Raw genomic sequence first — 27,523 nt, forward strand, 5'->3', positions numbered from 1 at the left:
GAAGGGGGTATCCCTTTACAAACTCCAAGAAAGTTTTATCTTCTGGCTACGAACATCAAACTTTCTGAGTTTATGAATTAAGAACTACTAAATGTAGTTTACAATATGGAGCTTTGTAGCTTAGATCTTTTAGTTTCATTGACTTTATAAGGTGGGTTTTCAAACACAGAAACAATTAAAAGTATAAATGGGTTTATTAATAAAATGGCACACACTAGAGGTTATATAAACTACAGATATAAACGTACGTAAAAATGCAGACAATAAACAAACAAACATTTAACCAAACAGAACAGAAAACATCGCGTGGTCAGAATAAATGAAATGAAATGAAATGAAAGAAAGAAAGAAAGACCGAGAGAAGAGATAGAGGGTAACTTAATTCACAGACATAAGAACTGGACACCTGAAATCAGCGTTTAGAGAGAGTTACATTACTTGCAAGATTCTGTGTTCTTTCAGTGTGATGCTGAAGAGGGGCGCGCGTGCGCGTGCGCGTGTCCGGCTGGTTTGCGTCTAGCTTCGTCTTTTGGGTCGTTTCGCAAGACGATGTAAAGGCTCACTTGAATTTAACGTTACCGAGAAAGTTCAGATTCATCTCCCGGGCAGGGAGAGGTTGCAAATCTTGGTTGCAAAGGACGCAGCGACGACTCGAACATGGGTTCGTTCGATAGAGAAGGCCAGGGCCTCCTTCAGATGTTCCTTGGAGAAGCGCTGCGCCGGGGAGAAGAGGAGGAAGGGTTGAGAGCGTTGAGTTGAGTGAGTTGAGAGAGCGTTTAAACTGAAGGTTCGGACTTTTAACAGTGTCCTGTGCACGCCTCCTTTTGAATGGAGGACGATTCGGATCTTCTGATCTGAAGCGGGAAGAGGTTTCTTTGTCCGGTTAGACACGCCCACTCGAATGAGTCATGATTGACTTTAACTTGAGAGGATTTTCTCCCGACATATGAACTTTATAAAACAATGCGCATCACTGCATTCTGCTATCAGAATTCAACTCCGTTAGCTGGAGAGGATTACAGAGATATCAAAAATAGAATATAGACGTTGTAGCAATGCAAAGATACATTAGTATGCATTAGTATAGGCATTTGCCGTTCTATTAATGTTACAAATAGGACATATATGCTTCCCTATGGTTTACACACACCTCTTAACACGAGAAGGGATATTTTTAGTACAGTTAAGAGTGACTTTATGGGTAAAAGTCCTTTTCTGTAGGGGGTTTCTGTTTCAAAGTCCAGAGTGTGTTTGTGTGTGTACGTTGGAATGTTGCGCCCCTGTTGTCTCATGCATAGGGCTGGATGGGCTCGGTGGTCAAATTTTATGACCTGCCAATGAGATCGGGTTACGGGCTGCGATTCTACTGGGAGAACATTCTTCAAAAATACATTTCAGATCCAAACACTCGAAGATCATTACTATATGATCAAAACAACATTAATCACACATGCATACAGGAAGTTCAGATACAAGTCTGAGTTACATACATTAAAGGGATAGTTCACTTTGAAATTAATTTTTGGTATGTTTTAGCTTACCTCAAGGGCATCCAAGATGTAGGTGTCTTTTTTTCCGCAGTAGTTTCAATTTTGATATTTTTAGGTCAAACCGTTCTTGTCTGTCAGTCATATAATGCAGGTCTATGGTCACGGTCAAGAACGGTTTGACCTAAAAATATCAAAATTGAAACTACTGCGGAAAAAAAGACACCTACATCTTGGATGCCCTTGAGGTAAGCTAAAACATACCAAAAATGTATTTCAAAGTGAACTATCCCTTTAAAGGATGTTAAGTTAAAAACAAAGGATGTTTGTGTGTGTGTGCGTGTGTGTGTGTGTGGGTGTGTGTGGGTGTCTGGAATGTCACGAGTCTATAAAAGTCACAGGGAGTCCACGCTGAACTGGGGGGTTTTAGAGGGGATTCTCCAAAACAGGGTTCCCTTATGTGACTCAAATGTCCCTCTGGGGAGCCACAAAGATGCCATTTTGACCGTTCAAGCAGACTCAGAGGTGCCATGAACAAACTCGTTGTCTAAGGAGACAACGAAGGATGTGTTGGGAGATCAGGATCTACTAATTTGAACAGCATGTGACCGCATGTCATAGTCATTGTCGTTACAAAACGAAGAGATCACAAGTTCAGTATGGTGTACCACAAGGCTCAGTACTAGGACTGTTGCTGTTCACTCTGTACATGCTACCCTTGGGAGATATCATTAGGAAGCATGGAATTAGTTTTCACTGTTATGCTGATGATACGCAGCTCTATATTTCTTCACACCCTGACGAAACTTACCAATGCACAAAATTAACGGAATGCACAGCTGATATAAAAAACTGGATGACTAGCAACTTCCCACTACTTAATTCAGAAAAAAACAGATTCTAATTATTGGGCAAAAAATACTCACGTAATAATACCTCACATAATAATCTAGAATACTGTCTAACACTTGATGGCTGCTCTGTCAAACCTTTGTCGTCGGTTAGGAACCTGGGTGTGCTCTTTGATACCAATCTTTCATTTGAAAGTCACGTGTCTAGCATCTGTAAAACCGCATTCTTTCATCTTAAAAATATATCTAAATTACGTCATATGCTCTCAATGAAAAATGTGCATGACGTCAAGGCTAGATTATTGTAATGCTATTATGGGTGGTTGCACTGCTTAATAAACAAACTACAGCTGGTCCAAAACGCAGCAGCTAGAGTTCTTACTAGAACTACTACTAGACTGCGGACTGATCCCAAGTCGACCGTGAGGGGTGTAGAAAAAATGAAAAAAATGAAGTTTTTTTTGTGTGTGTGTTATATTTTGTATTAAATGTACACTACAGCCTAGCATGAGTCCTTGCCAACACGTCCACAAAAAAGTATTAAAAAAAAGAGAAAAAGAAAAAAGTAGGTCACGTTTAACCTACGGTCGCGCGTGACATGCATGATAGGAAGTTGACAGCTGTCAACAGTAGCTAGAAGCTAGCGAACAGAGCGGTTACACACTCCTAAAAGTTAACATGGCTGAGGGGAAACGAGCCAAGAGGGGATTTGAAAGCACAGCTTGCAGCGCGGCAGTCAATCTTCACCAAACCGAAGACCCAGGGTAAGGCCGCAACTATTGCTTCCTATCGCATCAGTCACGTTCTTGCTAAATACAAGAAGCCATTCAATGACGGCGATATAGGAAGGAAGGAAGGAAGCCTTTCTCGAGGCAGCGGATAGCCTTTTTGACGACTTTAAAAATAAAACAGAGATTGTGAAGGCCATTAAAGAAGTGCAACTCTCCCGCAATATACAAGGCGATGTGAGAGAACGGCTGTAGATGTGGAGGAGCAACTGAGGAAGCATATTGGGTAACCCTTCTTTTTACAGTCCCCTAATTACTGGATATTTACCTGGTAAATATATGGTAAGTTATAGTTGGTTATTGGTAATTACCACAGGTAACAAGTATGTAAATGCAGAGAAACTACAAACTAATTACTAGGTATTTTCCGGGTAAATATATGGTAAGTTATAGTTGGTTATTGGTAATTACCACAGGTAACAAGTATGTAAATGCAGAGAAACTACAAACTAGTTACTAAGTATTTACCTGGTAAGCATATGGTAAATTATAGTATTTTAGTGTGTAATTACTTAAGGGGATTAGTATGCAATTACAGAGAAACTACCATGGAAAAAAACACCACTATTAAATATCAACACAACAAAGTACTGTGTACTTGTTACCTGTTTAGGTTGGTAATAACTCAGATTGAATTGTGTACTTCCTCAGAATGTAGGCAGCCAATTTTTAGAAACACCTCCAGTATTACCCATCAATTCAAGTTAGGTTTGTAGTTATCCTAGGGTTATGTTGGTAACAGTCCATGTTTATTTATTATTATCTTGAAATTAAGACGGTAGTTTCCAATAAATTATCTTGTCTTACATAATTGTTGTTCATTGCTACACCCATTTATAGAGGGTTTATCAAATAATTTACCTTACACTTACCTAACTACTCCGCAGGAACAGTTTTCCCTAATGTCATGGCACATCTTAAATACTGGGTATGTTCTTGCAGATGTTTTTACAATTTACTCAGTAAGTAAAGTGCAACTGTACTGTAAAATGAAGCCTTGTTTATTTCCATGGTATTACCGGAATTGTACCATATAACTTGATCATTCCCTTTTCCATAGTCAATTTTTTTTTTTACCTCGTGTGTCCTGCAACGTTACCAAGGAAAAGAAGACAATTTACTCAGTAAGTAAAGTGCAACTGTACTGTAAAAGGAAACCTTGTTTATTTCCATTGTATTACCAGACTCTTACCACATCCTTTGCTACTGCTTAAAATTTTTTTGAAATCACAAACTTTTACCATGTGTGTTCTGCAACTTAACTAAAACATTCCAGCCTGGTCTCATTGTTAATACGTAGTATTAAAACGTAATTTTCAAAGATAGAAAACGTACGTTTTGTACGTTTGGATAGATGCTGAAACGTAGGCTATGATATGGACGTATCTGCAACAATTAAACGTAACATTGTTACGTTTTTACAGCTACAAAACGTTAAATATTTACGAATCTTTCATATCATTAAGATATCTGTATAATTTACCTTTTACCGTTTTATAGATAAATGGAAGATCCCTTAACCCTACTCCCAACCTAAACATAACGTTACCCATGTTATACTGAATATAAAAAGATAAAACGTACTGTGTAGGGAAATGGCAATTATAGCATTCAAATATTTTTTTTTAGCAGCTAATCCTACTCCTACCCCTAAACCTACCCATAACAATTTCTTAAAACTACATAGGCTACAATTATGAAGAAAAAACAACATAAGTGTAATCACAATAATTTATTTATTGCGAAAATGTCAAAACCGGTACCAAATGTCGTTCACATGACGATGTGTTGCAGTCACAGTCCTCTCTTTCAGTATATAATAGTTTTGAATGAGGTACAGAGCAGAATTTAAATTATTAATCCATGAAAATGTTAATCCGGCTTCGCTCTGTGTGAAGGCGCGCGCGCTTCTTCATTTCAAATGAAGTTTACCGACTGGAATACGGCATGTCGCAATCTGTGACGAACATAGACGAACAAGGCGAGAGCCAATGAGCGTTTGATATCACTGCCGTAAAACATGTCGTAACGCTTCTTGAGGGCGCAATTTTTGAATTTGAATTCATCACGAGCGCGGGATTTGACAGTTACGGACTGCGCTGCTGTGATAGAGACAGAGGCTGCGTCCGAAATCGCGTACTATGTGAGTAGGTACTACATTTAAATTAGAACGTACTTCGCGACCGGGTCATTCCACGAAATTGGTGCCTTTTGTGTCCCTGAGAAATAATCAGACTTAGAATTACTATAACAACAAATAAATTTGTGATTTAAAAACATAATAGTACTATGTATTATTTCCTCAATATTACATTAAATTAAAGTCATTTATATATTATTTTAAATAATTTAAATTGCATTTATGCTGATAAGGGTAAGGTTTTTGGCCTGTCCCTCCCTGTGATTGTTCTTTTTCAGCAGGACTTTTAATTTGCAAATTGAAGGCAAAATTATACAAAAATCACATTTTCATATTGTTCTAAGTATAGTGTCACTGTTAAGCAATGTTTTGGCATAAATATACATTATTTTTAATAAAATATAAACCATTTTATCGGTGTCCCCTGATTTCATGTCACGCCTGTTACCCTCACCAAAAACCCCTTGTAAAATAATGGTACATTCCTGTGACATCACTTCAAGGGAGTTACATCATCTCTCAATCATTATTCCAACAGTTAAAACACAAGTAAGTTTCTCTCTCTCTTCTATAATGCTCTATTTTGATGATTTATTAGGTATAACTGAGGTGGGGACATCATGCAATGTCAAAACTGTTACTGATTTTTAAAGTATAAATTTAAACAATTATTTATTTAACTTAATGTAATCAATATCTACAAGTAATATCCTTTCAAAGTGTACAACATGTGCTTTTATGGCCTTGCCCTAATAGCTAGCAATTAGCAAATTAGCTTGAATTTGTCAAACCTGTTACTGTCAGGCCTGTTACTTTTGTATAGTAACAGGTTTTGACATGTGGGGTAACAGGGATGACATAGATTAGGTGTCACCTTGGCCACACCGTCTCAAGGCAGGTGTTGCTGATTTGCAACAGTTAAAAACTAACTACCTTATTACTCCAGATACATATTTTATGAGTTTTTTTTACTCAGAAGTACCACTGCAGGACTTGGTTGTCCATTAGCAACAAACAGTTTCCCACTTGCTCACCAGATGGCAGTGTAGTCTCCCTTCCAACATGTCTGTTTCCATGGGTTCCCTGAAACTGATTTTCTTGGCATCAATTTCGTGTAAGTATCACTATCAACCTCCATTAATTTGAAACTAAAACTGCATAAGAAGAATCATAAGTGTATATAGACACAGTAAATGCCAATTAGTAGATTTTATCTCTTCTGGATTTTTCCCCTGGTGCAGCTCTATTTCAACGTTGCAGATTTGCAACGTGTGGCCAGATAGGTACCACTGGATCCCACATGCTTTATCTACTAGTTTGCCTATATTTTGAGCAACAGTTTATACTAGGGTTATTTTCCTATCACCAGTGTTTACGTATTACTTTGAGGTGTCACTGAGGGTATATCATATGGAAAATTTAATAATTTGGAGCAGACGAAAGTTTTACTCAGCCAGGGAAGTCATTGAGTACATTTGCCTTCCTGATGGTGCTTTATCTGACACAGAATCCATTCCAGACGATAAAATTGCTGCTCCTTGCTCCTGAAGCATACGAGTCTGACTCCAGCTTTGATGATGATAAGCCACTGGCAGCAATACCAAAAGCTAATCTCAACCACCTTGATGTTGAAATTCGTGGCATGCATGCGGGCGGTGGCACTGGGGTCCCGGATGGCGGTGGGCCTCGGCCGGGCCCGGCTCCGGTCGGCGGGGGGTTTTCTTGGGGGCGGGGGGGCCCCCGGCGGCTGGCATGGGCTCTTCGTTCCGGGGGCCTGCATTCTTGCCTCCCCCGGACGGGGTGCCGGGTCCGGGGTGGTGTTTTGATCAGTTCGTGGACGGGTCTGTGTTTGGACGTGTTTCTCGCCGGTCTGGCTTGTGTGCAGTTGTGAGGGGTGGCCCGGAGCTGGGGGCGGCCCCTTCTGGGGTGGAGCGGTTCATTGGTTTGCGCGTCTTGGTGGCCGTGGTGCGTGTGCCGTCGTGCCACGTGTGCTGGCGGGCGGCGGCCCGGTTGCGGCAGTCGTGGGACATGGGCGATTTGGTGGTCTGCGCGCATGCATTCACGTGGGCGGCGGTGCCGGTGTGGGGCGGGGGGATGTACCTGGATGCGGTCCGTTGTTCGGGGTGCGTCCGGTTCTTGGGGGGGGTCCGTGCCGGCTGTTTGGGGGTTGGGCCGGGGGGGGGGCGCTCCGTTGGTGGGCGGATGGTCCCCTTCGGGGGAGGGATTGGAGTGGGGCAGTGTGTCGGGGGCGGGCCGCGTGGGTGGGGGGTCGGGGTCTTTGCTCGTGCGGGTGTCGCTGGACTGGTCTGTGGCTTTGGGGTGTGCACTGGGGGGGGGGGCCGTGGCCGGTGAACTTTGCACTTCAGGCAGGCCATTTGCGTGTAGCCATTCTTGCGCAGTCTGCATCGTCCACGCCGGGTCCGCGCTCGTTGGTCGCGGTCCCTTTTCCGGTGTGTGCTTCGGGGTCGTGGACTGGTCCAGTGGCACCTGCGCGGGTGGGGGCCTTGGTTCCCCATTTGTGCGGCTTGTTCTTGGTGTGCTGTTTCGTTCCGGTCTTTCCTTTGGGGGGGATCGTCTGCTCGTCGGTGGGGTGGTTTTCTTCTGGTTCGGCCTTCGGGCGGTTGGCGCGGACTTTCTTGGGAGTTGGGCGCGCCTTGAGTGGTGGATCGTGTCCGGGCTCGCCCTTTTGCTTCGCATTGGTGTTGTCGTTCGTGTGGATGTGTGTGCGCGGATTGTCGGGTCGCTTGCGTCCCGTGGCTGTCGCGGTTGGGTCGTGGCGGGTTGCCGTCTGCCGGTGCGTGCGGTGCGGTGGCGTGCGTGCTGCGGTCGTCGGGGTGTGTGGACCGGTGGGTTGCTCTGTTTCGGAGGGGGTTGTTTTCGGTTCTGGGCCGTTCTTCGTGGCTGCGTGCGGGTTGGATTGGTGGGAGGTGTGTTCGGGCACGGATTTGTCCATGGGCTGGTCGGGGTGCCGCTTTGGGCTTGGTGTTTCGTCTGGGGGGGGGTGGGGGTGCGGGTCCTCGGGGTGGGGGGTCTGTGTCGGCTGCTGGGGGTTTCCTCTGCCTCCGGGGGGGCTCTTTGTTGGCTCCGGGGGGGCACTTTGTTACATTGTTTGAAAAGTTGTATATAAAAAGTTATTGTTCATATCATATTCAGTCGTCAGTGTCTAATTACCACACTGGGCCAATGTTGCAAATCTGCAACATCCCAGAACGCCTTGCATGTGAAAGTCTCTCTAAAAAAAAAGTCCGGATTTTATTGTACTACCCCATATGATAATTTTCCCCAAATATCAGATTTTTCCTGTTACTAAAACTTAATTTGAGCCTGAGAGGGTTAAAGAACAGTGATCTTTAAAAATCTTTAAAACATTTTTAAAGGTCATCCTGGGTGTTTTATTGAGCTAATGCCTATATCATTCAGAGTTGGTATTGCTGGTGCATCTGGCAATTAAAGTATTAACCCTCTGATGGTCTTTGGGGTCTTTTTGACCCGCAAATGACTTTTGCTCAATTAAAAAAAAAAAAATTATCTTTGCCTAAATGGCATGAAACTTTGTACGGCTCTCAACCCTTTCTAGATGTACAATAATAAAAAATGTTTTTATGTTAGCGTGAAAAAAAGGTGACTTTCGTGGTCTTCGGGGTCTCCAGAGACCCCAGACAATAACATGTAATTTTGTAGCAGAATAATTTTTTATTAATTTTTTTACAAATGTAAATTTACTCTGTTTATTAATGTTTTTACTCCACATTTGTGCAGTTTTGGGAGGATTTATGATATATTTTAAATTTATATAAATAAATTAAAAATGTTTTTTTTTTATAGGTTTTTATACAAAACAGTTCATACAGTTTTTTTTTAATGTAAAATTCACTTTATAAATTTCTAAATTTCATTCATGGGGATAACATGGATAATTTGAAATGGTTTTGTGTAAAATTTTTGCCCATATTTTGGAAAATGTAGTTTTAAAAGTAAAAAATTATAATTTTAGCTACTAGATGGCTATAGAGCCCCATTATATGCTATTTGCTATTTGACTAACTGAAAGATATCTTTTCACAAGTTTTTTCCAGTTGGATTCATATCTAAATATTATGAAATCAAAATTCTAACAATAAAAATGACTTTTTTGTGCGATTACAAACAATAGCAGTAAGGTGACTGCAGACCCTCGCCCCAATCTTGTAATGTTCAAGAAAGTGAAACCAAATGTTAGCATCTGTTTTCAGATCATCATAGAAAGACCAAGATCTGATTATCTTCCTTGCCTAATAATTGAACCAGATCAGTATATTTTAAGTTCTGTGAGGGGACATACTCACAGAGACAAACAGATGGACGCATGGGTCTAATTACTCTAATTACAATACCTTTAAATCTTTAGATCTCTTAGAAATGTAATGTGCTTCACTAATACAACTATGTCAAGTAATACAATTTAAAAAGGTAAAATTTTACAAAATTATGTAAACAAATATGTGCAGTGTATGCTGAAGAATGTGTGTCCTGTCATCCCTGTTACTCTGGTCAGTCCTGTTACTATGATGTCAATCCTGTTACTGTCATTAATTTCATAAAAAATATAAAAATTATATTTGAAATGGCCTTCCAAGTTTTTCCATTGTAACCCTATCTATATTGTATTTTTGACAAAGCCCTTCTTTTAATATCTCTCTTGTAAAAAGATATATTTTTCTTAATTGACATGTGATCACCCTCCAAAATTTTTATGTTCTTGGTCATCTGAATGACAAATATAATATTGAAAAAAAAAATCAAATTTTTTAAACAATTCCAGTGAAAAGAGGGACTAAAATACTGCTCATATATGTGGAAACTATAACATATTTCTAATTAAAACTATAGTATATAGTAACGCATGTGTCTGTAACAGGCATGACAAAAATATCAAAACATGAGGTAGATAAATAGTCATAAAATAAAAAATTACATAGCCTGAGATGGCACAATATGATTTCTTGTTATTTTATGCTGTCTTCATTTAATGGATTTTTTTAAAAATTGTTTAAACTTATTTTATATTTTAATTTTTCAAAGTTGAAAAGGCACTGATTTCGTGGAATGACCCGACCGTTAAAAAAGTACGTTCTATATAGTATGAATACAGTTAGTATGAATGGAGTCCGGACGTACTACATGCCATGTTGGTATTGTCACGTTACATGCGCAGTCACATCAGCGCGAAAAATGTAAAGAGCCCGTTCCACTGACTGCAATGTTTTTAGTTCTTCTTTCCGCTTTCGTCTGCGTTTTTACGTTGTTCGTGCTCACAATTCAGAGTCGTCGGTCAGTTGCTCGCAGTTTTAAGCTTTGTATTCTGTATCCATTTAAAAGTTAAATAATATACAAAAATAAAGCAAATACATTTGAAAGGTGTCTGGAGTGTGTGGGTATTTCTCTTCAGTGTGGCACTCATATTTTTCATACCTGCAATTTGCTTGTTTCAAAAAACATATGGAATCTGCCACAAAATAAGTGCACACAACACCCTTTAAAAAAATTAAATACTCAATGCCACATATTAAACACTTTACAACTGACAATCTAACTAGGCTACTGTAAATCCCTGGGAATTAAGTGTTTTGTAATAAAACTTGCTAAAACAGCATTACAAAATGAACTTACTAACAAATAAATGGAAAGAGAGTGTGAAACATTTGTTTTCTTTATTAATTTTTTTAGCAATTATTTCTAAAAGCTGAAGGACTCTTTCCTCTCTCTCGTCGCTCTTTCTTTTCTTTCCTCATCCCTTTCATTAGCCACTCTCCACTAAGAACACAGGTGTGTTCATCAGCCCCCTGCAAAATCAACACAGAATTTAACATTAGTGATGAACCATGGTCAATCTATTATTATATTAATATTACATGGACAAGTTGAGGTACGTTACACTTGAAACAGTAGCTTGCTACGTAGCCAACACATTACATATCAACACTGGTAAAGGAGAAATAAAATCGTTGTAAAATTAAAAAATAAAAGTTTTGTAACTCTCTCATTTAACTGAGAAACAACGTCGTTGTTTAAATAAAACAGTGTTAACTAGCTGACAGGCATTAGCTCGTTCTGTTCGGTAATAATAATAATGATAAAATTGTCATTTTGCAGCCAATTCACAAACTTGTACCCTCGATTTACATTCTTTAAACTTTTAACAAGTCAATCGTTTACTTATATGATGTTAAACGAATACAATTTAACCTCAAATAAACAAAAAGTGTTTTGTAAAGTACTTACACTTGAAAACAGCCGCGTCTCCGTTTTCCGCCATTTTCAAATATAACGACGACAACTCCTCTCCCGTGGCATCATGGGATAGTAAAGTGTCCATCGTATGCGCACTTCAGAATCTCGCCGGATGTAGTAGGTCATCCGGGTACTTTTCGCCTACTATTTTTCGAATTCTTTGATTTCGGACATACTACTCTGCTCGCGTACTGTTTTTCGCATACTATATAGTAGGGAAGTATTCGATTTCGGACGCAGCCAGAGCGTATTTAGGCCACGCCCACACCCAGGGGGAAAACAAACCAACTGTCTCCATTGACTTTGCATTGCGAGAGGCTGCCTCCTTGTCATTCCTTGCTTCTAACAAAAGACAGAAAAATGCCTAAAAGCTGTTGTGTGACAAGGTGTACAGCAAAGAAGCTAAAAAACCCAGAAATAAGTTTTTATTAGCTCTCGACCCCAAAAAACGAGTGTTTAGGACATAAAAGTGGATACAGGCAGTTGAGACAGAGCGTCACGTGTCTCATTACTCTGAGAACTAACGTACGTCCGCTGGAGGAGACCGTAATCGGCAACACAGGATAGTTTATCTTACAGAAATATAATATATAAAACTGACATTTGGATATTTGGCTCACCAGTGACCAAATGTTTAACTTACTGCACACGTGGTGTATTTTTAGTGCAGGATCCCACAATTTACCCATTTGTTCCAGCCTGTATCCACTTTTATGTCCTCAAACGCTCGTTTTTTGGGGTCGACAGCTTATGAAAACTTATTTCTGGGTTTCTTAGCTTGTTTGCTGTACACCTTGTCACATAGCAGCTTTTAGGCATTATTCTGTCTTTTCTTAGAAGCAAGAAATGACAAGGAGGCAGCCTCTCGCAATGCAAAGTCAATGGAGACAGTTGCTTTGTTTTCCCCCTTTGTGGGCGTGGTCTTCAGATTATGACGCGTTGCGCTCTGTCTCTATAGCCTGTGTGAAATGGAGATGAAGATCACTCACTGGATAAAGGGCTGAATTTGGATCTCTTTCTTGCAAACGTATGGATTCTAAAGATTTGGATTAACGTTATATCAAGTATAATAAAATTGATGTCTTTTGTGAATTTATGTTGGGTTTTGGTGTATTATTGTTCTATTGGAGAAAACTCATTTTGTGTCTCACTGTAAATAAACTAAATATTAAAATGGTTAAACGATTAAATAAGGTATTTTTAAGGTTTTAAAGTGTATTCTTGTTTAACTGCATGAAAACGTAATTGATAAGACATTTGAATGCAATAGAATCAAAACATTAATGCCACGATTTTAATATGCATAAATAAGAATACTTAACGTTACAGTTGTTCATACGTAAATAATTTACGTTTTTGTGCTGTTAATATGCAAACATTTTATGTTTTAGTGCTGTAAATACGTCAGTATTATACGTTTCTGTGTGTATAAAACGCAAGTAAATGTACGTTTGGTAGAATTACACTTTACTACGGTGGCCGAGAGAGCTCAACGCGCTGCAACTGAAGAAAACACATGCAAATAGAAAAACACCTGCAAATTAAGAAAACATCTTCATCAGTTTCACAACACATGTGTGCTCCAAATACTCAAAACACAACCAAATACAGAAACGCGCTGCAAAAGTTCAGAACACAACCAAATACAGAAACGCGCTGCAAAAGTTCACAACACAACCAAATACAGAAATGCGCTGCAAATAGGACAGAACACAACGGAAATGTTTCCGGGGAACCCAATAAGTGACGGACCCGGCAGGGACGTTTTTTATTGCTCGTGAGCATCACCTATGTCCTAACGTTACTCCCTTAAAAGGGCACTTTGGAGGGAGCGGGGCACTTGTGTGCCATTATGTAGCCGTTTGGAACGGACTTGATGAAGGGAGCAACGAAAGCCAATGTAATTTCCTCATTATTTTCACCTGGGATGTTCCCATGACAACGCAGCCGTCTCATATTTGGACCTCTTATATACCCTACTGTCTATGATTTGGACCCTTTATTTCTTATGAAACTTATTTTAACATAACATGAATGTGTACAATGTAAATTATGTATATATTAATATCTTTCCCTCATGTTCTTTTTCTCTATCTTTTTTTCTTTAATTTGTTTTAGTCTTCAGCTTGTTCTTTTCTGATTAGTATTCTTATGACATTGAACATATTATAAATACATTTTGTATATTGTAGGCTATACAAAGTTGTGTGTCATAAACGTGTAATCTCTGTATGTTTTGCAACAAAAATAAAATAATAAATTAAATTAAATTAAAGTAGACAGCTGTAAGCACGTCCCAGTCAGGTCCGTTACTTATTGGCTTCCCCGGAAACATTTCTGTTGTGTTCTGTCCTATTTGCAGCGCGTTTCTGATTTGTTTGTGTTGTGAACTTTTGCAGCGCGTTTCTGTATTTGGTTGTGTTGTGAGTATTTGGAGCACACGTGTGTTGTGAAACTGATGAAGATGTTTTCTTAATTTGCAGGTGTTTTTCTATTTGCATGCGTTTTCTTCAGTTGCAGCGCGTTGAGCTCTCTCGGCCACCGTACTTTACGTAAAAATACACACATATTCTCATGAGATCACGTTGAACATTCTCAGTAAGTAAAGTGAAACTGTACTGTAAAAGAAAGCCTTTTTATTTCCATGGAATTAATGGGATCTTTCTTACCCTATAATCTGTAATAGCTACAGTTACGTAGCTATTACAGACTATAGGGTAAGATCCCAGTAATTCCATGGAAATAAAAAGGCTTCCTTTTACAGTACAGTTTCACTTTACTTACTGAGTAAATTGTCATGTTTTCCTTGGTAACGTTGCAGGACATACTGTCACGGGTGTGTGGTGTGGGTTGAAGGAGACTCAAAGTCCAAAAGCTTCAATATAAATGATTTACTTAAATCTTACTCAAAAGTACATACAGGCAGGATGACAGGCAGGATAACACACACTATGAACTAAGTAGAACCGACAAGGACTGACTGAACAGAGGGAAACTAAATACAGATACCAAAGAACACTAACGAGGTGAGGACAGGTGACACAGATGATGAAGACGATGAACAGGTGTGTAATGAGGGAGTGAGTTCAGGTGTGAAGACACGAGGGATGCTGGGAAGTGTAGTGCAGACAGGACGGTGACAGACGGTGAATGTGACATTACTCCCCCCTCCCGCAAGGCGCGACCCGCGCCGAAGACGGCAGCATACGGGAGGGGGGGTGGGCATCCTGGAGTCCGTGACGGGAAGGTGGAACAGGTTCAGAAGTACGGACTCCAGGATGGTGGCAGGACAGACAGAGGAGGAGGTGATCAAGACGGTGCAGACAGAGCAGGGTACCATGGCGGTGAGGACCCTACAGGTGACCATGGCTGTGCGGACCCTTCGGGTGGCCATGGCGGTGCGGACCCTTCGGGCGGCCATGGCGGTGCGGACCCTTCGGGCGGCCACGGCGGAGAAGACCCTTCGGGCGGCCACGGCGGAGAAGACCCTTCGGGCGGCCACGGCGGAGAAGACCCTTCGGGCGGCCACGGCGGAGAAGACCCTTCGGGTGGCCATGGCGGAGAGGACCTCTCAGGCGACCCTTCAGGTGTGAGGCTTTGTGCTGGGCAGATCCAGCGGTGAAGGCCTTGTGCTGGGCAGGACCAGCGGTGAAGGCGTTGTGCTGGGCGGGACCAGCGGTGAAGGCGTTGTGCTGGACGGGACCAGCGGTGAAGGCTCTGGGCTGGACGGAACCAGCGGAGAAGAAGGCTCTGTGCTGGACGGGACCAGCGGTGAAGAAGGCTCTGAGCTGGACGGAACCAGCGGCGAAGAGGGCTCTGAGCTGGGCGGAACCAGCGGCGAAGAGGGCTCTGAGCTGGGCGGAACCAGCGGTGAAGGCTCTGTGCTGGACGGGACCAGCGGTGAAGGCTCGGTGCTGGACGGGACCAGCGGAGAAGGCTCGGTGCTGGACGGGACCAGCGGCGAAGAGGGCTCTGAGCTGGACTGGACCAGCGGCGAAGAGGGCTCTGAGCTGGACGGGACCAGCGGCGAAGAGGGCTCTGAGCTGGACGGGACCAGCGGCGAAGAGGGCTCTGAGCGGCGAAGAGGGCTCTGAGCTGGACGGGACCAGCGGCGAAGAGGGCTCTGAGCGGCGAAGAGGGCTCTGAGCTGGACGGGACCAGCGGCGAAGAGGGCTCTGAGCTGGACGGGACCAGCGGTGAAGAAAGCTCTGTGCTGGACGGAACCAGCGGAGAAGAAGGCTCTGTGCTGGACGTGACCAGCGGTGAAGAGGACTTTGCGGGTATGACGCTCACTGTCTCAGGCGCGGCGGGCATGACGCTCACAGTCTCAGGGGCGGCGGGCACGACGCATACTGTCTTGGTCTCGGCAGATTTGACGTGAAGTGCGGACTCGGCTGGACTGGCGTGAAGTGCAGGCTCGGCGGGACTCTCGTGAAGTGCAGGCTCGACTGGACTGGCGTGAAGTACAGGGTTGGGTGGCGTTCTGGACCGGGGCGCAACACTCTCCAGACACCGGATTACCGTCTCCTTCCAACTCAGTCCGGTGGTGTCTGGGAGGTTGAGAGGACGATGGAAAGTGGCCCCGATCCAGAACAGGTTGCTGAGGGTTTCGTCCTTCAAAGAGCTGATGAGGGCGAGCTGCCAAAACTTAGTGGAGAAACTACGGAGATCTTGGTCCTCCTGAGCCAGAAGGATGAAACTGAGGTGTTCATCCATTACTTGGTCGGTTCTTCTGTCACGGGTGTGTGGTGCGGGTTGAAGGAGACTCAAAGTCCAAAAGCTTCAATATAAATGATTTACTTAAATCTTACTCAAAAGTACATACAGGCAGGATGACAGGCAGGATAACACACACTATGAACTAAGTAGAACCGACAAGGACTGACTGAACAGAGGGAAACTAAATACAGATACCAAAGAACACTAACGAGGTGAGGACAGGTGACACAGATGATGAAGACGATGAACAGGTGTGTAATGAGGGAGTGAGTTCAGGTGTGAAGACACGAGGGATGCTGGGAAGTGTAGTGCAGACAGGACGGTGACAGACGGTGAATGTGACACATACGAGGTAAAAAAAAATGTGACTATGGATAAGGGAATGATCAAGTTATATGGTACAATTCCGGTAATACCATGGAAATAAACAAGGCTTCATTTTACAGTACAGTTACACTTTACTTACCGAGTAAATTGTCATGTTTTCCTTGGTAACGTTGCAGGACATACAAGCTAAAAAATTGTGACTATATGGAAAAGGGAATGATCAGGTTATATGGTACAATTCCAGTAATACCATGGAAATAAACAAGGCTTCATTTTACAGTACAGTTGCACTTTAAAGTAAATTGTAAAAACATCTGCAAGAACATACAGTACCCAGTATTTAAGATGTGCCATGACATTAGGGAAAACTGTTCCTGCGGGGTAGTTAGGTAAGTGTAAGGTAAATTATTTGATAAACCCTCTATAAATGGGTGTAGCAATGAACAACAATTATGTAAGACAAGATAATTTATTGGAAACTACCGTCTTAATTTCAAGATAATAATAAATAAACATGGACTGTTACCAACATAACCCTAGGATAACTACAAACCTAACTTGAATTGATGGGTAATACTGGAGGTGTTTCTAAAAATTGGCTGCCTACATTCTGAGGAAGTACACAATTAAATCTGAGTTATTACCAACCTAAACAGGTAACAAGTACACAGTACTTTGTTGTGTTGATATTTAACAGTGGTGTTTTTTTCCCCTGGTAGTTTCTCTGTAATTGCATACTAATCACCTTAAGTAATTACACACTAAAATACTATAATTTACCATATGCTTACCAGGTAAATACTTAGTAATTAGTTTCTCTGCATTTACATACTTGTTACCTGTGGTAATTACCAATAACCAACTATAACTTACCATATATTTACCCGGTAAATACCTAGTAATTAGTTTGTAGTTTCTCTGCATTTACATACTTGTTACCTGTGGTAATTACCAATAACCAACTATAACTTACCATATATTTACCAGGTAAATACCTAGTAATTAGGGGACTGTAAAAGGAAGGGTTACCGGATATTGATGCTGTGAGGGCTTTTCCCTCCAATTTGACGAGTCGACTGATATGGTGGATGTGGCACAATTGTGTGTTTTCATCAGGATGGTTTTTGAAGACATGAGCGCCAAGGATGAGCTACTCACAATTTTGCCATTAAAAGGACACACCAGAGGTGAGGATATTTTTAATGTTTTCATGGGATTTGTTAGCGAGACAAAACTGCCGCTCTTCAAGCTGATCTCCATCACAACTGATGGGGCGCCTGCTATGATGGGCCACACCAGTGGGTTCATTGCACTGTGCAAAGAAAGTGAATCTTTCCCGGATATCCTGAATTATCATTGTATAAATCACCAACAAGCATTGTGTGTGAAGATTTTAAATATGAAAGAAGTGATGGATATTGCAATGAAGACTGTGTGTTCAGTTCGGGCCAGGAGTCTGCAGAGAAGGCTTTTCCGTGCTCACTTGGAGGAGAATGATGCTGAGCACACAGACCTGCTGCTTCACATGGATGTTAGGTGGTTAAGCAGAGGTACATTTTTGGATTCACGGAGCTATTGCCTAAATCAAGGACTTCCTGAAGCTTTCAAAACATGTGGATTACCATACAAAGCTAGAGGACCACCAGTGGCTTTTACTAAATTTTTTTCATAGGGATTTTAAAATAGTCTTCGTTAAAGAGTTTAAAGCCATGAACCAAGCCACTCAGCTACAAGGTGAATCACAACACTACAAACTTTGATTTGAAGATTTTTATTTTTCTATTTTTTTAAATCAGACAAAGTTGCAAGATGTCTACTTAAAGGGACAATGTGTAGCTTTTTAGGTATTTTATTATCTAAAATCTATATTTTTATTCATAAATATGCCCTCAATGGTGTACAAATACCTATGCCAATGTTCAGACTAATCCTCGTAAACGAAGAATTTATTATCTTTATATACATGGGACGGGTAAGTCCACGGAGGCTTCCATGTAGTTCCGCCATCTTGAAAAACTATAATAGCAGAGAGAGACAAAAAGTACTAGGCCAACGCGTTTCCACAACGTGTTTCGTTCAGAGCCAGCGTCACGTGACTGAAGCCAGCAGAAGCGGAGGAGCAGAGCAGTGAGAGGCGCTTGTCACTGCCGCGGCAAGTTTAAAAGGCTGCACTGTTCCGCCATCTTGAAAAACTATAATAGCAGAGAGGGACAAAAAGTACTAGGCCAACGCGTTTCCACAACGCGTTTCGTTCAGAGCCAGCGTCACGTGACTGAAGCCAGCAGAAGCGGAGGAGCAGAGCAGTGAGAGGCGCTTGTCACTGCCGCGGCAAGTTTAAAAGGCTGCACTGCACGGTTATTTATACACCGTTCATTCATACATACATATGAGTCACAGGATAAGGAGTCCTCGTCGTCGAAAAAGTCCAAAATAGATCGTAAAAGGAAACGTGACCGGAGATTACAAAAACAAGGGTTACTGTCAGGATAGCTAATGCAGGAGAAAGCTTTCAAAAGAGACCCTGAAGTTGCCTGCTTTCTTGTTACAGTCTTAATTACAAGCTTTTTTTTCATTGCTTGGTTGTGTACTTTATTATATAGACAGTCGAACATTTATAGTTAAAAGTTAAACAGGCTCTTTGATGAATAGCAGCTATTGAGTAAAGTAACGTTAGAGAAGGCTCTGATGATGATGATATCTAACAATGCACATACTTCAAAAAATATAACGAGTAAAGAAGGCATTACTACTAATTACCATAGTTAATGTTTTTGACAGTCAGTAGTTCATACTGTAACATTCTTTTTTTCGTTGTTTCAAGTTTCAGTTTGTTTTAAATAACAAACATGTTCACCCGAAGAAAAACTCGAAGTGCTATTATAAGACATCCTGTCATAGCTTTTAGGTACATAACGGCTACCGTAGATGCAGCGCGTAAGTGAGGCGCTGGAGAGAATTATTCGTTTGAATGCAAAATACAATTTCACCACTAGATGGGAGAAATTCCTACACAATGTCCCTTTAAATGTTTTAATGAGGACTACAATCTCATGAAGCATTGTGAACTGCAAAATGTGCAAACACACAAATGTTCCAGTATTTTGAAAGCAGAGAAATTGACTCAATTACATCATTCGCAGTGCTTCATGGGAGTGGGTGGAACTAAAGAGCTATTTTGGAGTGTGTTGCTTTTCGACTCTTGAGTGGTGTCATTTTGTGTACAGCATCATGGGTGATGTAGTTTTTCACCAGGAATTCCACTGTTAAACAATTATTTTAAAAACAAGGTGACATAATGTGGGCTGGCGGCTTTAGCAAAAGCAAATAACATGGATTAAAGGTGCTGTAAGCGATGCCGGGAGTCATAACTTCTTGTTGACATTCAAATTGTTGTCAAACAAAACGGAGGCTAGCTAGACCCTCCCTCCTCCTCATCCCGTCTCCTCCCTCCTCCCCTCCCTTCCAATATTATCCGTAGTAGTCACTACAAACAAAGTTAAGTTTTACTGATACTTCATTCAATGTGTAATGTCGCTAAGTTTGATAAAGGGTTTTATATAATGCAGAACAGAATGCAGAAAAAGAGAAACATTATTTTAAAATCGTTTCGCCACCTGAAGCTATAACTATAGCTCCCATACAAGGACGCAATAATAGCAAGATAACGTAGCTTCGCGTTTCCCAGTGAGAATAAACAACGGCGGCGTCGTAAACAAATTTTGTCAAAGTTGTCAACAGCCTATAAATGAACATTCAAATTCATAACAAACAGTGGATGAAAACAATCATTCACACAAATTGTTGCCCTACTGTGAATTTGCTTGATCATTTACAATAGAGATTGATCGCTAGCTGCTAGAAACATAACGTTATATGTTGTATTCACCAAAGTTAACGCTGACTGCATAGTTCTAGCTAATTACATCCTTGTGTTGGTTTGGCGAACATGAACGTCAGTTTAGAAAGAAATATGGATTTACCTGTTCTGCAAAAACAGAGCAACTGAATGTGGATTGGAAGCCCTTCTGCCGGCGGAGTTCTCGCCACCTTTAAAAGTTTTTTCCGATGTAAATTCGGTATTTCGCGCGTTCCTTATCCTCGTCCCTTATCCTTGTCCCTCTTCTTTGCAATTTGTTCATCGGACACCTCTTTGGTCGTGTTTCTGCCATAATTCAAACTTCCCTCTTCATGCTTCTCTCTCCTCCACACACCCCCCTTCATGTGCACGCACACTAACCCCCCAAACCCCACCCTCAAATACTTCTTGTCGGTGATTGGCTGGAGCACTGTTTGGTGTGTTTTTGTTGCCGTTTGTGGAGCCTGTGGTGTCTACAGAGACCGCGTTTTTTTACAGTGTGTTCAGGGGACAGGCAGCTATCGGATAGTGAGGAGATGTTTGCTGTATGTGACAAAAAATGTTTTGGCCTAAAAAACGCGTGGCATCGCTTACAGCACCTTTAACAGCCCTGTAGCTCACAGTAGGTCTGTCTTTAAAGGTTTATAAGTTATCGTCCAAAACCAATTTCCTTGTGATTTCCGAAACCTTAACCCAAAATACCACTTTATTTTCTTGTAGTGCTATATTCAATATTTTTGATGACTGTGGCTCAAACAAACTTACTAACTTTATTGTATTAACAAAATCTAGTTTGGGACTGCTATTTAATAGCCTTACTTTATGTGATGTATTCATCAGTGTTAGTGATAGAGATAGTCTTACAATTGATGTTTTTGATTTGACATGATATGAAAAAAATGTCTTTGGTTCAAATTCCTAAAAATGTGGGTTGTGGCTTAATGATCATGGGAAAATGTGGGTCCCATGGCCAAACCATTTGAAAACCACAGCTCTAGAACATTAAAAGCTCCCTGAAATAAATGAGAAGGATTTTAGAAGAGCACTGCAATTTTTCTCTCATCTGATGCTGCTCAACATGCCTCTGGTGCCACACAACATAGACCCTCCTTTTAACCATGGAAACACAGCCTTATCCTTCTTACCATTCTGGGCCAGCTTTAAGGGTTTGGAATAATAGTGGGCATTTCAGACTGTTCTGTTGTAACGACGTAACCCTGGAGGCAAGTCGAAGTGAACCCAAATGCAACTTTAATTAACAAAACAAACATTAAACAAAGGCTGGAAACTGGAAACAAAGACAATAACCTGGACAAACATGCAAAACTAGACAAAGACACAGGGCAAACATAAGGGCTTAAACAAGACTAACGACAAGACAAGGGACACCTGTGAACAATAATAAGACGATAAACCAATGACAAGACACATGGCAGGATCACATGACAAACAGGGAATCACATGACAAGACGAGAACCAGGAACAAGAAACAAAACCTAAAACGTGACGTCTGCTGTCCACCACTGAAACTCTGCAACCAAAGCTAATTCTAAATCATCTGTCCACATCCTTCTAGACCGGTATAATACTTTCGACACACCACATCTTCCTGTTCACCCTTTTTGAACTGGGTGTCTTCACTGGTTTGAGTCCAACCTCAAGATCCTTTGAGGTTTTTTGAAAGGTAAGTGTCTGAGTCACATTAGCTAACCAGTGGGGTGCCTCAAGGTGCTGGGCTCCCTCTTCATCTCTATATATACACAACATTTTATCACAGGGTGAGCACCCACTTACCAGCACAGCCTTCCATCGTTCATCCATCATATGCTAAAACCAAATTGCAACTTTGAAAGAAGAAAAAAAATTGCTGAAGACACTTTTTTACTATTTACTTTTTTTTTCAAGTTTACTTGTTTTCCCTCTTTTTCTTTGCTTTCCTGCATTTTCACTATTGTAAATATGCTGTTGTTCTGTGAATTGTCATATGCTAAATCAAGCCATTTTAACTGGAATTCATATGATCAGGAATTTGACTTTCGTTATCACATTTTTTTTATTATAATTTTTTTATGGTTGTCTACATTACAATAAATTGTTTGTTATTTTCCTAATTTTTGAGAAATGCGTCTGCAAATGAATGAATCAAAATGAAAGATTCATGAGACCAAAACAGTAATTAATTATTTTTCAAATTAAAGGGATACTTCTGGATTTAGCATTAAGCTTTGTATTAGTAGAAAACCTGTAGTATTTTCGAATTACCGTGCTTTCCACCCTCATAGCTTTTCACCCCTTGAGACGAGAGATTTATGTATATTTTGTCTGGAAAAAAATCCTCCGATAACGCAAAAATCTTCATTTTGCGTCATCTGAGGATTTTTTGGCCAGAGGCTAAAGACTACAGCTAGTAGTAGGGGCTGTCCCGCATGTTTTCAACCCGCCCATAGAGGGTGGGATCTCACTCACAGAATGTATACATAGTGTCATCCATCTTTTTTTGATAGCTAAGATAGCAGGCTCTTGTTCTGTGGAGAAAGCTGAGTAGTAGGAGAAAGCTGAGTAATAGGGGTTACCATCCTCTTTTTCCCGGACATGTCCGGCCGTCGAGATAGTCCAAAAAGTTCCAGGATTCTGCTTTTGCTTTCTGCAGTTGCCATTCATTATTTACATGCACACCTTTTGTTTCAATCTAACTGAAATCATTCCGATTGGTGAATCTGAATGTAGTGTTTACATGAACGCTAAACAAGTGATCGGTCGATGTGCGTTTTAACATTACTAAGAAAATTCCCGCTCCTCCGTGAGAGATATGAGACTGGTGCGTCTCACAGGTGCCGCTCATCAGTAATCATGCCACCGGCCTCGCGCCGTTCTCCCGCAGCCCTAGCCTCGTCCTGCTCGCCACAGTAAACATAATGAATGCCGACTGTAGAACGCAAAAGCCGAATCCCGGACATTTTGGCCGATCTCGAAATTCCGGGCAGACTCGTCGTCACAGAGACTCACTAGTAGCCTAGCCTGCGCTCTCTTACCGGTAGGCGTGGCTTGGGAGTGGCCTCCTAGGGCGGCGAAGCAAGTGCATTCTGGGAGTTGTTGTCTTTCATCCACATAAGCCAAAAATATTTTCAGTCAGTCTAGAAAGCTCCAAATTCAAAAATAATTTCACATTTCTTTTACATAAATGACCCATTTTAAAATACACATTCATCTTTCCGGAGGTGAAGTATCCCTTTAAAGACCTCGAATTAGTAAAAGCTTTGACGTATATCAACCTGATATGACTATATTAGGTATGTTTTTGGAGCTATTAAAAGTGTCTCCATGAGAATGCCGTTTTAATTTTTTTCATGATGTCATCTCAATGGATAGAAAATCTGGTGTCAGATGTGACCTGATGTTACAGTTAAACTATATTACGGAGAAGAGATCAGCAGATGAACTGACAGACCTCCTCTCTAAAACAGGCTGGTTAATAAGACCCTCTGTTTCACGTTTAGGCTTGTTTTGTGTTTCTTTAAATAACACTGCAAAATAACTGCTGAAGATTATTTCTCCAGGGAGAAAGACAGTGAGGCAGAGGGAGACATGATGATAAATACAGTGTCTGGACATTTTGTGTGTGCATTTTGTGTGTGCATCTCCATGGGTATTGTGGTTTCATAAATTTGAGATGATTATAAAAATGTAAAAAAAAAATAAAAAAAATAAAAAACCAACAACAATTGGTCAAATTGGTCGTGAGGTAGCGTTGGTAGATAGGAATCATGGTGAGGCTGTTAGCCCATGTGTAGCCCACTATGAATCTCATTAAAACCGCCGAGCCAGTTCCTCATGCAATGCAAAAACATATTTATATTATTAACATGTTATAGAGGTTTATTATTGATTGTTACTTTTTAAAGATGTACAAATACATTAGAGTATGTTATAATGCTTATCAGGGTTATTATCTTTAAATTCAAACTAAAACCAATAACAAAATGTTACTTGAAATTAAATAAAGTTGAACTGAAATTAAATAAAATATAATATTAAAATCTTATTGTGTTTATTTTAGCTAGTTGCCAAGACATCATTTCTCATTTTATTTTATTTTAACTTTAAGTATTAAAAAAACACAAACAAAAACTTAAACAAAAAACAAGAACTATAGACATATAAAAAACTAATAAAAATGATAAAAACACTGCAAAATTACTAAAAATAAAAACTACTTCAGAATATTAATAAAAACTATAATAGTAATGATAATGAAATAACACTGATGCCTATAAATACTAAGATCGGGTTACAATCACAGTGGTCAAGTGATGCTGTACAGTCCTAATAAAGTAAGCCAGATGGTGGTAATCTGCTGTATTCCTTACAACCTCATACATTTAGAACTTAAACATAACTTAAACAAATGACAGTGGGCACAAAGTATTTTTTAGTGAATTGCCCCCGAGCGTTATAGTGGATACTGTGCATTGTAAAAACAAAAAAGTAAGCCGCATGTTACACCTCTACTGATCTTTGGACTCACTGAAATGTTTCTAATTTGCTATGGACAAAAAACAAAAAACATTAAACAAAAAACAAGAACTATAGACATATAAAAAACTAATAAAAATGATAAAAACACTGCAAAATTACTAAAAATAAAAACTACTTCAGAATATTAATAAAAACTATAATAGTAATGATAATGAAATAACACTGATGCCTATAAATACTAAGATCGGGTTACAATCACAGTAAAAGACTCACCTGGTGGTGAGTCTTTTACTCACCACCAGGTGTCTCATGTAATCGTCTGATCACCCAGATCTACGACTGCAATATTACAGAACATAGATAGAGTATCAACAAAACAGACAATACATTTCAGAGAAGATTGAAAATAGGTTGTGTATAGCATTTCCTCTGTGAAGATGAAAAGCTATGACCCAGAAAGCTGTTATTGGTAATCAATACCTTCACAACAGAACAACGGATTCCAATATCTGTGAAATAGCTAATCCCACACTACCCCACCAGTCTATGAGAGGTACTAAAGAAGACTCTAATAGACCTTTTCTGAGCTCACAATGGAGGCAAACAACCTCATGCAATAACTCTGATGAGAGTGATTAAGGCACGCAGTGGGAAACGAGAGAATGATTGTCTGGAGTGATTGGCTGAGTGACCCTGCATGGAAGTGCTGCGAGAGAATTGAACTCAGTCATTTTGTGTCCCCTTTCCTGGCTGATTATATTAATAAGATAAATCCAACATCCCCTACCAGGCCTTAACCCGACTATTTTTATGAAATGGGTTACACAAATCTCTTTCCCTGGTCTCTGGAGAGTGGAGTATCAGTTTTAGAGAGGAGATATAAGGGATCATTACTCTCAGAGGATTTGTCAAAGATTGGAAATAAATAGAAATGGGGCGGCAAATCGAAGTCAGAAATAGATAGAATTGGGGTTGCCAATCAGATTTTTCTGCCCCAGAATGGCACAGACCTAATTAGTGGTGTTTGTGCTACTGACATAAATGATCCCTCAATCATACGGCTTGATAAGAAGAATGTTTAGTTGCTTTTCCTCGTGGATGATGCAATGAGTGAAAAATCATAAATTCCATTAGACATGCAATGAAGGTGGATTCCAAGCATATATAGAGATGAGAATATCAAAAAGACACGTTGCAGTCACATTTACCATTGCTTGGTGTAATGTTTCTGGCAAAATTCAGTCATAGGAATCTGTGAGATTCATGTGAGAAACATGGGGTTTTGCGTGAGGGCAAAAAAGTTCCCCACACAGATTTAATGTAGCTCATGTTCAGTTTGGTCACATGAATTCACCACGCTGACCAACAGAAAGCTGCTTGGTTTGAAAGTGGCTTCTGTGTGAGCTATGCCTTAAACATCACTATGCTATTGACAATGGACATTGGACATATTTTTGCAAGAAAATTTCTCCCTAAAGTGACTGTGACTTGTGCTGGAGTTTCTGCTGGATTTAATGCATAAATCAGTGTTTACACATTGAATGCATAAGTTGTTATATGTATGTTAAATATTGCCGTTTTGACATTTTCATTGTGAATAGATTGCCCGTGTTTACAAAAGATTATTAAATTGACACTTATCTTTACATTTTAGCATTGTCAGAGGCATTGAGCATAGTTTTGTGTAAATGTAGCTTTAAGAACACATTAGCAACCACATAACATCACCCTGACGACTACCGGAAAACCCTAACATTGTATCTCTTTCTTGTTCAGCTAAATCAATCTGTCTTTATTTCATGCTCTTTTTCTTTTATGCCAAATGGTTCATTGGATATTTCTGACAGAATCTGTATCTCTACTGCAAAAAGATTCTTCACCCACAGCACCCCCTCATCTCTGGAAGATTTTTTGGCTGCTGTGTTAACTGCGAAAGTTTAAAATGCATTAATTGCTCCTCGCTGATGGGAGATAATCTGCACAATTAAAATAATTGTTCTGCTGGAGCTGTGCTGGAAGAGTCCCCTGTCACAGCTCTTGCAAGAGGCTGGCCATAAATAGCAAGATGCTTCTCACCATATGCTGTAGAGCTCATAGGGGACTGCTCCAGTTCAGACTGTCCTTATGCGCCACTTACTGTAAGAGCAAATCTTAGAGATAACAGCAGTCAAATTACATTTGTAACTGGCTGTTTTTGAGCATTACAAAGATCAAGATAACGTGTAAAGTCTTACCAGGAAATGTGATGTGTTTGTTTTACTTGAGTGAATGTGTGTGTGTGTGTGTGTGTGTGTGTGTGTGTGTGTGTGTGTGCGCGCGCGCGCGTGCGTGTAGTATGTTATGCTGTGTATTATGTATTGCCAGAAAGTAGAAGCCTGAGCTTCTTTTCATTGTTTGTTATGCTGCTTGTCATTTAAAACAAAACTGTTTTTAACCCTAGTCAGTTAACTTCTATGGAGGACACTTTCTGGTAGTGTTGTAGTCAAGACCACCTAAACTGAGACCAAGTCAAGACCAGTAAATTGAGGGGTTGAGACCAAGACAATACCAAGACCAGAAAAGACCATCTAAAAGATCCACATTATTTACTGCCTGTGACATGTCATATT

Source organism: Leuciscus leuciscus (genome assembly GCF_965113295.1).
Source record: "Leuciscus leuciscus genome assembly, chromosome: 7".
NCBI classification, from domain to species: domain Eukaryota; kingdom Metazoa; phylum Chordata; class Actinopteri; order Cypriniformes; family Leuciscidae; genus Leuciscus; species Leuciscus leuciscus.